Genomic DNA, 13074 nt, shown 5'->3' with positions numbered 1-13074 from the left:
ATTCCTCAAGGAGGGAAAGAAAATGGATCAAAAGGTTGATACAAGAAGATTGCAAGGCTGTTGACACAGTCTTGCCTGGGCCACAGACTGAGTTCAGGGTCAGGCTGGACAACTGAGAGAGACCTCTGTCAAAACAAAAACAAACCAACAAAAAAACAGTAAGTAGTTCCGTGGTAGTGCAGTTGGCCTCGCTGCCTTATCATCTGTAGGCTTCTTTGACTCCCGTCACTGTGCCTTGCAACATTAGTTGAGCCATATTTAGTGAATGGCTGTAAGTGGCAGTTTTATTGACTGCCTGCTACCTTCCCTCAGAAGAGGCAATTCAAAGAAATCATGTCGCAGTAACCGCTGTGGAACAATTTGTTTGAACTCAGCCCACACTTAAAAGTATGCACATGCGCCTTCATAACTGAGGTGCTGGGAATAAGAACATTCAAGATGCAGATGGGGCACCTGCCATATTGGAAATGCAAATATGGAGCTAGGTAGGACTGAGCAAATTGCAGGAGCCTAGGTTTCAGGTGCCTGGTCTGCAGGATGGACATCCCACATCTATGAAGGCTAATCACCTGTCATCATCTGCCTTCTGTGAATAAACAATATTCAGGCAATTTTAGAACTATTTCCACCATGCCACCATCACTTTGTGTTTCCTAGGCCCAGAAGCCTTTCCTTCATGTTCTCCTTTTTCAGCTTTCAGATCTACAAAGTGAATTATAATTACATTCTCTTATATTAGAAACCTGCTCATTATTTTCCCAACTCTAATTCAATTAGTCATATGTTACAGGTATCCAATACAATGGCTGTCAAATGCTAAAAATCACCAAGAGGAAAATGGATAGTGGGACCAAAACAAAATATATATATACACACAGAGATACATACATACATACATACATACATACATTTAATATTTTATGTCCTTGAAGTAAAGGGAACTCATAATTGTGAAGCATTCATCAGAATTTGATCTAGCTATTCAGCAGTCATTCTCATGGAAAACTCTGGAAATAGCCTTTCTTTCATACACAAGGGATGGACTATTGAGGTCCCAGAGGAAAAAGGTTCTAGATGATGAACGGAGTAAATATGTAATTCTGTTTGCACTCGCCATCTCCACAATGAGGAGAAATCAATCGGTTTACAGAATATGGTAATTGTTCTTTTAGGTAAAGGTTTCTTGAAAGGAAGTCTTTCTTCCTCAGAGGAGCTGATGACTCCCGTTAAGTGATTTATTCCTCAGGGAGTTTTCTATGCTTCATGAAGGCTGTGCTGGGTCAGCACCACAGGGACAGCGTGGGAAGGTCACTGTCAAATTCATCCCACTTCTAAATGGCAGAATTAAATCTAAGCATTTGAGATTCAAACCTGGGTTCATTCAGAACTTCTCTTCTCTAGGACAGGCTGATTTGCTAGAGGAAGGGGGTTGGATGACCTGGGGGTTGATAACATTTTAAAAAGCAGTTCAAAGAAAACAAGCGCTGAAGCGCGCGGCTCTGGCGTAAAACCTTACACATTCAGGTGGCCATGGGAGGAGGTGTCCTGCTCTGTTAATTTTCAGCTGGTCTTTTCATTTATGCTCTGCACTGTAGAGGAAGACCCTGGGCTACAATACAGCCACTCTCCATTTAGAATGGCACTTATTCCCCAGCGGGCTTGTCCCCCCGCGTTCACTTCTTCAGAGTAAAGCCCTCTCACACATCCAGCTCATTTTCTCACGAGTTCTTCAGAGGTTGTTTCTTCGTGGTGGGCTTGAGTGCTTTAATTTAAGTGTGTCAAGCTATGTCACTTCAAATCGTTTTCCCTAGGAGGTTTCTCTAGTCTGAAAAAATATCCTCATTAATGAACCCTCTAGCATTTAGCTTATTTTAAAATGCTATTCTGTCTGGCATCACATGTAGACCTTTCCCTCAACTATTAGGTTTGGCCATAGAAGTTCATTCCAGAAGCTAGCATGAACTACCAGAAAGGAGGTATTTTTTTCTTCAGAAACCCAAGATTCATGGTTCCATTGCAAGGAGCACATTCAAGTTCCCATTGGCAGTCCTGCAGACCTGGATCAGTGGCTAAGCGCTATGGGTCTTCTTCCAGAGGACTCAGGGCTGCTTCTCAGCACCACACCGTAGCTCACAACCATCTGCAACTCTCGTTGCCATCTGATGACCTCCGTTGGTACCAGGCACATACATGGTACACAGACATACATGCAAGGAAAACACTCCCACACATAAAAATGTTAATAACAAAATCCCATTGGCTTGACATCTTTTTCCCTAGACAGATATCTCTCTTACTCTACTAGTTTTGAAGTTTGGGTCAGAGAAAAGTAGAGGGTGAAGGGACATGAACATCTTTAACTGCAGAATACACCTTTTCCACAGGCACCGTGTGTGTATGGTTGCACTGAGAGAGTATGACTAAAACTGAAGACGCCAACGAAGCTACAGGATTGCAGATGTGACCTTTAGCATTTCTTCATTCTGAGGTCAGTGAACTGGGAAGGCCCCTAGCTGAGAAGTCAGGGTGTGGGTTTTGAGCCTATATGAGTTTCAGCCATGGGTCTGGGGAGTTGGCTCTGTGAGTAAAAGCTCTTCTTGTAAAGTCTGATGACCTGAGTTCAATCCCTGGACATGGAGAAAGGAGAGAAACAATTCCACTCACATGAACCTGCCTCCCCTCCCCACAACACAATAAATATATATTACAAAAAAAAAAAGGAAAGCATTTCTGTCCTGAATCTTTGCTTAGCATGCATGAAGTCCTGGATTCATCCCCAGCAAGGCCTAAAACTGGGCTTGGTGGCACACCCCTATGACCCTAGCAGTTTCTGAAGGCAGAAGCAAGAAGATCAGGAGTTCAAAACCATCCCCCACTACATAATGAGTTTGAGGCCATCCTGGAATACATAAGACCCTAGACTTAAAAAACAATTTAAAAAAACCTGAAAGCATTAACAGAAGTAATCATTTAATTAGAGTTTCAGCTTTAAGTGCTTGTACTTTGATTTTATTTCTTTATTTTCCAATCTCCCATGTATTTTTGCTTGTCTTGGTATCTGAGCACATTTGTGCGTGTGTGCACGTAGCAGCATCAAGCTTATATGGGGAATCATCCTTCTTATTCATTGAGTTGGGGTCTCTCACTCAAATCTAGAGCACCTCTCCTTCCAAGTTCATTGACAAAAAAAAAAAAAAGGAAGAAAGAAAAGAAAAAAGAAAAAAAGCTAAAGGTCATGTCTGTATTCTCGTAGCTACATTGGTTTCTTCTATTTTCATGGTAGCAGACAGATGTTTATTCTATAGTCATATCTATGTGTATGTGAATGCCTGGTCAATAGCCAGCTTGCTCTGGGGATTTCCTGTGTCTGCCTTCTGAGACTGGAATCACGGGAAGGCCCCCATGCCCACCCAGCATTTAAATGGGTTCTGGGAATGCAAACCCCCAAGTCTTAACCACTGCACAGCAAGCGCTTTAACCACGGAGCCATCTCTCTAGCCCGTGCACTTTAATTTTAATAACTTAATTAGCATGACCAAGGAGGCAAAGGTTGCCAAAGCCAGTGTGTTCAGTGCCTGTTGCGAATGGCAAGAGGCTCAGCAGTGCGCTGATAACTTACCAGGCTCCAGAGCTTCTTCCAGCTGTGGCTGCCACAGGGCAGAGTCTCTGCTGACGGGTATCACTGTGGCAAATGTGCAACCAGCAGGTCTCCTTGCCGAGCTCCTGTGGAGCCCCTAGGATATGCACAAATGGACCAGCTGATGTATTTTCTCTACTTAGGAAGTGTTAATTAAAACTACACGTGTTCTGAAACGTTTGTGGTTCTTTCTCCTCTGAAACTCTTACAATTTGCTTTGGACAGAAGTCTGCAGCATCAGTGTAAGTCACTGAGATGATAACTTTAGCAAAGAAGGAAGTTTAAGGGTAGAAGGAAAGGGCTGAATTTAACGACTATTTGCTAGAAGTAGCATGTCTCTGGACACCAGCAACTGGCTTATGGCATGTTTTAAGCTTTGAAATTAAAATATTCACAAGATGTACAAAACAAAAGCATGTTGCCTAAATAAAGGCTGATGTAGCTGCACCCTGTATCCCAGTCCTGCCTGCATCCCAATTCTGCTTTACATTCCAGTTCTGCTTATATCCCAGTCCTGCCTGCACCCCAAAGGTTCTGCTCGACCCTCTGTCTCCCCTCAGAGATAACTGTAGTCACCTCTCCCTTTGCTTTAGAGTTTTATCACTGTGTATTTTCAAACTCTGCAGTTAAGGTTTTTTCTGCTTTGAATTTTATAGTTAACAGGATCATGCAATGTGAGTCCTTTCGTGAATGGCTTCTATCAACATCTTTGCCAAATTTATATACATTTCTAATGAAATTTTTTTCTTCTACACTGATTTATAATCTTCCCCTATAAACGAGCCTACAGTTCATTTGCTTCCTTGATTGTTAACGGGCATCTGGGTGTTTCAGTTTGAGACTAGAACAAATAACCAAATAATACAAGAGCTCTCTCTTCAGGGCTGGAAGTGTGGCTCAACTGAGTACCGGCTTAGCATGTGTTGAGGCCCATTGTTCAATCCCCAGCACCGTATGAAAACCAACCAAAAACCCAAACCAAAACCAAGGCCAAAACCGAATGTGTCTCTTGGTGTACCTGTGTACATAGTGACAGACAGCTGCATCTGAGTGCTTAGTCATCTCTGTAGACACTAGGTCTTACCAAACTATTTTCCAAGCAATTGTATTTCTTCTTCTTCTTCTTCTTCTTCTTCTTCTTCTTCTTCTTCTTCTTCTTCTTCTTCTTCTTCTTCTTCTTCTTCTTCTTCTTCCTCTTCCTCTTCCTCTTCTTCCTCTTTTCCTCTTCTTCCTTTTCCTCCTCCTCCTTTTTTTCTTCTTATCACTGAATTTCACTGTGTACCTCAGGTTATCATGAATTAACAGCAATCCTCCTACCTCAACCCCCTCAGTGTTGTTTCCACATGTATAAACCCCCACACTCAGCATGGATTATACTAATTTTAGTGAAGATGAAAATTTCTAGTGCTTTGTATTTGCCTCATTGACTGGTATTATCAGTCTTACTACCCCCCCACCCCACCCCCGGTACTCTTGTGTTACTGATGCAATTTAAAAATTATATTTTATTAAAAGATATGTTTGTTATGTAAGAGAGAAAGAGAGAAGAAGAGAGAGAGAGAATGTCCAGTGTGTATAGGTGCCCAAGAGGGTGCTGTGTCCCCTGAGCTAGAAACGTAGGTGATTGTGAGATGTCCAGCATGGGAATTGAACTCAGGTCCTCTTCAAGAGCAGCACATGCCCTTCATTCCTGAGCCTTTGTATGAGCTCGTGTGTGGGCTTATGCGCAGGAACATGGTATATGTATGGAAGGCAGAGCACAGCTTTGTGTAAACTGATTTTCTTCTTCCACTGTTGGGATTTAGGTTAATGGACAATTTCTTAAAATTAGCTTTTCATTCCTCAGATGAAAAGAATACATTCTAGATTCAGATCACTGAAACAGCTCTTACCAGTGTTTTAGATTTTAGTAGTGTTCTCTCACAGTTTGTGTTCCCCGGGTGTTTATAATGGTCCAACGAGTATCTTTTCCCATCATAAATTCACTGGCTTCTTGGATATCATCTTTTGTGGAGTTGCTGTTCCAGTTCCTCACCTATTTTCCTGTTCGGCTTCAAGTTATCATCATGAGGATAGCTCTTGTTGGACTTTCAGGATTGTCCATATGCGTTAAAATACTGTCACCTTTCCTAATTATCTTTTACTTTTTACTTTTTTGTTGGCTTCTCAATACACTTAATATTGAAAAACTATCAAGCTGTTATTTCAAGATTGTGCTCATTAATTCTTTTCCTATATTCAACATATAATTTTTTTTCTCACTTATCTTTTTTTTTTTAAAGATTTATTTATTTATTACTTATGCAATGTGTGTTAGCATGTACACCTGCACGCCAGAAGAGGGAACCAGATTTCATGTTTAGATGGTTGTGAGCCACCATGTGGTTGCTGGGAATTGAACTCAGGACCTTTGGGAAGAGCAATCAGTGCTCTTATCCTCTGAGCCATTTCTCCAGCACCAGGGTATTCACTTATCTTCTAGGAGCTTCAAAGCTTTGTTTTTCAGAAACTTTCAATTTCCTCTCCTGTGAAATCCATCTGGAGTTAGTTTCTGAGAATGGGATGTGATTGGTTCAGGTACTTCTTTTAAATACCTTGTGGAAGGTTGCTAATATTTTCAACAACATTTGCTGTAAAGTTTTGCTTTTCCTGACATACTATTTTAGTCATAATTCAAGCACACACACCCATTTATTCCTGGAGTCTTGATTTTTAGTATTTTTTTCCCCTTTCATCAAAGCACATTGTCTTAATTACTGTTACATAAAGGCTCTTTTAGTGCCGTGTGGAGTGTCCAGGCTCATCAGGCACTTCTTCAAGAGTATTGTTATCACAGGCATGGATGTGTGTTCTTTTAACCTCAGCATCTGGGAGCCTACAGCAAGGGGAACATGAGTTGTAGGCCAGGTACTTAGTGAGAACTTGGTTGTAAATGAATGAATTAAAAAACAAACAGACGAATAAACACATAGTGTTCTCACTGGGTTTGGGTCATTTTCATATTTTGCAATCAGGCTAACATATTTTAGAATCTTTTCATTTTATGATCAGCATTACATCAAAAACATACACAATTGAATAAACTAATTGTATATGTATCTCACATATGTACTGAGTGAATTCACGATGTGTTAGGATTTGAGCTGGGATTACTTGAATGAATAGAACAGTTTGAAGAAAATTTCATTTTGAAATTATTGAATCTTTAAACTTATAAATATGGAAACTTGGGGGCCTCTTTTTCTTTTGTTAAATTTAGTTTTGTTTGATTGTTTGTTTGAGGCAGGGTCTCCCTGTGTAGCCCCAACTGTTCTGGAACTGGATATGTAGACCAAACTTGTCTTGAACTCAGAGAACCTTCTGCCTCTGACCCCCAGGTACTCAGCCTCCCTTCTAGTCTTCTTAATGTGTCTCCATTATATTTTATTTTTCTTTATAGCAGTCCTGCCTACTTCTTTTTAACTTAATATCTGATGATGATAGTTTTGTGTTTTCACATTTTGCATACTATCACATACAGAATATGTGTTTCACAGAAATTGTAAAAGAACAATACACTGTAAGCTTTCTGTAGATAACACACACAAAATGTTTCATATTTTGCATACCATTTTGCAATACTACTATCGTAGGATCGTAGGATTGGATTCTACTATTATGCCATCCTACTATTATAGGATTGCAAAATATGAATATGGTGATAGTTTTGTGTTTTAGATAGTATCATCTAAATTTTTAATTTTTCTGTTTATTTTTTATTTAAAGAGACCAATAGAGGAACACCTGGGAGTTTGAGAAGCTCTCAGGAGAATGGTTCATCTTCTGGGGTAGAAAAAGAAATGCATTAGAGAGCTGGTGGGGTTCTCGGTAGGTAGAGACTCTTGACCCCAATCTATCATCCTGAGTTCAACCCTGGAACCCAGGTGGTGGAAGGAGAGAACAGCTTCCTGAAAGCTATTTTTTAAATGTGTACATACGTATGCACAGACACACATACACATATAATAAATAAATGTTAAAAATATAAACGCATTCATTTGTGTTTTCATGTAGTTAAACCCATTGTGGTGGATTGAAGAGATGTGGCCCCCATAGACTCATGTGTGTGATTGCTTGGCTTATAGGCAGTGTCATTATTAGGTGGTGTGGCCTTGATGGAGGAAGTGTGTCACTGTGGGGTGGGTTTTGATGTCTCCTCTGTTCAAGCTATACACAGTTGGCACACTGTCCCTCCTTGCTGCCTACGGATCAACTCTGACTCCCAACACCATGTTGGCCTGAATGCTGCCATGCTTCCTGCCATGGATGATAGTAGACTAAACCTCTGAAAGTGTAAACCAGCCCCAATTAAATGTTTTCCTTCTTAAAAGTTGCTGTGGTCATGGATCTCTTCACAGAAATAAAACCCTAAGACACCCACTGAACCCTCTGGTTAAACCTAATAGTGTGTTCTTTTACAATTTTTGTGCACATACATAAATCATATGAGTTTTACTTTTTCTCCTGTTTCTCTCCTCTTCGCCTCTCCCTCCTTCCTATCCTCTGCCTCCCTACCTCACCCCCTCTCTGTAGAGGAATTTTAATTTAGCAACATGGTTGCTCTAGCAAGGGATCACATCTAAGGACCTTCTAGGTCTGTGTGATCCAGGTGGAATGACCTTTAATTCCTCTGGCTGGAGTACACACATGTTCTTAGTACACGCCTTGAATCCCAAACAATGGAGATAAGTTAGTTTGTAAAAGGAAGCAGCCATGTTTGAAAGCGACGTCTAATTGATGGGGCAGAGAAAGATTTTACAGGATGAGTCAGAGACATCTCCAACTCTCATGAGATCAGACAGGAAAGAGAGGCAAGCAGGAGAAGGAGAGAGAGAGAAAGACAGACAGACACGGAGAGGGACAGAGACAAAGAGACAGAGAGCTGAGTCAGGCGAGTTTGGTTTAGTTCAGAGCCAGTTTTTACTGGGCAGTTTTACTGGGACAGGTTATAGAGAGAATAAGCTATACACAGGTGAAGACAGAATAAGCCAGAGAATAAGAAAGAGCCAGAAGATTAGAACACATTGCCAGGGTTAGTTTGAGGCCGTGCAGAGCAATTCAGTGAGAAGCTAAGAGAAGCCAGTCACCCTGAATCAGTCAGCTTGGAGAGAGGTTTCATCCAAATCAGCTGAGTTAAACCAGTCAGTTCAGAAGGAACTAGAAGGAGCTTATTCGGCAGTAAGCCTCCAAGGCAACAATTACATTTGGTGAATAAAAGCTACTTTTAGCCTCTCTTCCTCCTCTTCCTCGCCCTCCTCCTCCTTTTCTGTATCAGTAGTTCTCTTTCTGCTTGGGACCTTCCATCCTATGGTGAATCAGCACTGATTACAGACTTGTTGCAGATCTCCATAGGAAAGTGACCATCCGTTTGTTGTGTGTGTTTCATGTTGATTTCTCTGTCAATGTCAACAGCTGCCCCTGCATGCTGAGTTTGCTGAGACTTTGTGGTGAGCATCATAACAAACAGCATTACAGCATTTTCTCCATTTGTTTTAATCATCGCCTGGCATCTCCTGTATGCCATTAACATTACAAATTGCTTTGATTCTTTTTTTTTTTTTTTTTTAAATTGTAAACAGTTTTGACCTCCTGGAATGAAGTTGGGTTTTTTATATTTTGCTGAATTTGATTTGTTAGGGCTTTGTTTGTGATTTTTCAGCCTGTACTCTGAGAGATGCTGGCATAGACCTCTTCCTTCCCATAATGTTTCTACCATGTTGTCATTTCAAGGTTATGAAGTTCACTCAGAAATGATAAGAAATATTCCCTAGTCTGCTGTTCCTTAGAAAAGTCTGTTTAAACGTTTGGTGGGTTCACCAGCAGAGGCATCTGGGCCGTCGTTTTCTCTGTGGGAAGGAATTAAATTGAGAGTGCAGTTTCTTTAATAGATCATTTAGATGATCCGTTTCTGTGGTAGCTTTGATGACTTGTGTTTTCATCTGTATCCCCTAAAATTTAAAATGCATTGCTGTAGTTTTTTTTTTTTTTTTTTTTTTTTCAGTACCCTCTGATGATCATTAGAATGTCCTTGTGGTCTAAATAGAAGTGATAGTTCTTGGGGCAAATCTTGTCCGCGCCCTATTTTCGTTTGGGCCAATAAACTAAGAATGTTTTTCAGATTTTGAAAGAGTTGTTAAAAACAAAACAAAACATGAGAATATGTAACAGAGGCCACAACTTCTCTTAACTTTAATATTTCTTTAGTTGAGGTTTTGTTGTAATTTAATTTCCTGCTCTTTTTCTAACTTCTTGAGAGTCCAATTCTTGTAAATATTCTGCATGTCCTGAAAAATGTTAGGCTTGCTATCTTGTTATTTGGAGTTTCTCTGTCCTTATTGACTTCTGTCTCTTTATTCCAACTGTTAAACCCTCTTCTGTGGAACTCATGAGATGCCTCAGTGGGCAGAGACGCTTGCAGCCAAGCCTGATGATCTGAATTCAATCACAAGGACCCATCCAGTGGAAGGACAGACCACTTTTCTGCAAGTTGTACTCTGACTTCAACATGAATGTCATGGTATGCGCACACACACACACACACACACACACACACACACACACCAAAAAAAAGGTCAAGGGTTTTTGTGGTTGGTTGTTCGTTTTAGACAGGGCTTCTCTGAATAGCCCTATCGGGTCTGGAATTCACTATGTAGACCTCCTGCCTCTGCCTCCCATGTGCTGGGATTAAAAGCATGTGTCACCACATATGGCCCTAAGAGTTTTCTCTAAGTGTCAGATGAAGGTTTTATATGTAAATGAGTCATAATGTTTTGAATCTCATTTCTCTCACCTAAATTCACATTGGTCACAAACTAAGCAATAATAACAACTTTGATTTCAGCTTGTCATATCTTTTAAAAATATTACCTAAAATTGGTTATCCCAGTCATTTTGTTTTAAACATTCAGCTTTAACAACTATCTACCATTTCCCCCTTCCAGAAACAGGGAAGCAGATTTTATAAACAAAAATAACAATACCAGCCCTTGTTTACTAGACCTTGTGTGGAAACATGTGTGCTTTGCTTTCTTCTAAACAATGGCTTTCGAAATGAAAGAAACTAACGAATGGAAGAAACAAAGCCAAAGCCTTGCCTGAGGTGCTGGCTGCGTGCCAGGGTGGTGTGTGCTCCAGTTTTACCTTGAGGAGTGGCCCGCTTCCTAAGCAGTGGCCCACGTGTGGTTTTGAGTTGGTCAATAGTGCATTTACCAGCGTCCAAGTTGCAGAGGTGCTTTGCTCCACGATGCTAGAATGGAAACTGTCTGAAGGAGGGTCTGGTGGGAAGGGTGGCTGTCCTTTATAATCCAGACACGTTCATCTAATGGACCAAAACCCGCTAAGAACCTCAGCCTTCAGTCTGCTCATCCAGCAGCCATCACCCACAGTGATGGTTGGAGGCTGAAGTGTTCATTTTCTCTTCTCTCAATTGGCTCTCCCATCTTCCCACCAGGGGCATCGGGGTTGGGAAAGAGGCAGGTCTCAGCTGAGGTGAGGCTGGAAGGTGGTGCTCTTCTCTGACAGAAGAGGTATCTATTACAGAACGCACCTGTTTCCTGCTCAACCACTCCCGGGAGGGAGGCCACAGAGAAACTGCTTTATCTGTCTCTGCTTTCGCTCTTCTATCTGTAATCGGAAGATAATGGAGCTGTACCTGCTCCCTGCACAATTCAGTGACACACGTGTGCAGATAAACTGAAGGGGGGATCATCATGTGACGGCCGGGTCTCACGAGAATAGGGGCTAAGGATAGATAAAGACGTATCACGAATGCCTGAATTTTAATAAAAGATGCCACAGTCCTCCATCACATATCTGTAGTTGTTGAATACTGAACAGAGTTTGCTCTGTGCCCCCATGTTATTATTGCTTTAATTTTTTATGACATTTATTCACTTATTTATTTACTGTGTGTACCTACGTATATGTGGGCATGAACTTGCCATGGTGCGTGTGTGTGTGTGTGTGTATGTGTGTTGTGTCTGTGTGTGTGCGTGTATCTCTGTATGTATGCATGTATATGTGAGTGTGTATGCATGTGTGTATGTGCACATATGTGTGTGTATGTAGGGGGCCTAGAGGACAACTTCTGGAGCTGGTGCTCTCCTTGCTTTGTCTGGGCCCTGGGGACTGAACTCACTGAGCCTTTCATGCCCACCTTATTAGAGTTATGTAAAATATCTTTACTTCTTCCTTGACAGGTTTCATGTTTATAGAATGTATCGTAATCACACCCAGTCTCAGCTCCTCCCTCCTACAATATGTTAGCCCCTCAATACGTGCCCCTCCACCACTGAGTCCAGTTAGCCCTGTCTGCACACGTAGGGACAACCTATTAGCAGCTACACCCCAGAGGAAGATGGCTCCCCTTCCTCCAACAGCCATCAGCTGCAGTAGCTCCTCCCTATCCATGCTGGAATCCTTGACTGGCCTGAACTCCTGCACGTAACCACGGCTTCTGTTCCTTCCTGAGGGCCAGGCCATGCCCAGAAGGCAACATTTCACAGCTCTCCTCCCCATCCTCTGGCCCTTACATTCTTTCTGTCTCCTGTTCTACAATGCTTCCTGAGCCTTTGGGTGGGAGTGGGGTGTTGATACAGATTTCTCATTTAGGGCTGAGCACAAAACAGTCACTTCTGCTCAGCGCTTTGACCCCTTAGGAGTCTCTGTATTGACTGCTGCTTACAGCGGGACTATCTCCAACTTGCCAGTGATACAAATAATGATATAAATTTAAAATATTTAATATTTTAAACCTTAGGCCTTCAGGTACTGTCCACCTCTGAGTAAATCCACCCATGACGTTTTTACTTCTAGAAACTTACCTGCACTAAAACATTACTTTACCTATCGGCCATGTTAGACCCTGGGAAGTAACTATAATGGCAATGATGTTTGTTTCTGTGTTTTAAGGTTCTCCGTTCTTTTTCTCTCCCTCCCTCTCTCTCTTTCTTCCTTTCTTAAGTAGGGTCTCAAGTAGTCCAGGCAGACCTCAAACTCACTAAGTGGCCACGGACGAACTTGAACTTCTCACGCTCCTGCCTTCAGTGCTTGGTTTATGGTATGATGACTCTACCAGCTGAAATGCACAGATTTCTCTCTTTATCCCCTTTCCCTTCTAAGGGTTATTCATTCGTGCTTTTAGTCGTTAAGTGGGTTGTAGCCTTTCCTAGTCTTTCTAACCCTTGTTAATATCAACAGAGGACTTAATAAACACACACATCGAGGTGCAAAAGAAAATTAGAACTGATTTTTTTTTTTTTTTTTCAGCCGAACAGTTTATTCTAAGATGGACATCTTGGGCTTTGGTCCAGTGGCAATGGTGGTAAAGACAGGGAAAAAGAGCAAACAATAAATGGGAGCCCTGAAATCTCCATGCATAGGTACAGATACTAAAGTGT

The sequence above is a fragment of the Meriones unguiculatus genome, chromosome 5, assembly GCF_030254825.1.
Source record: "Meriones unguiculatus strain TT.TT164.6M chromosome 5, Bangor_MerUng_6.1, whole genome shotgun sequence".
NCBI lineage: Eukaryota > Metazoa > Chordata > Mammalia > Rodentia > Muridae > Meriones > Meriones unguiculatus.
This window is presented reverse-complemented; position numbering follows the sequence as displayed.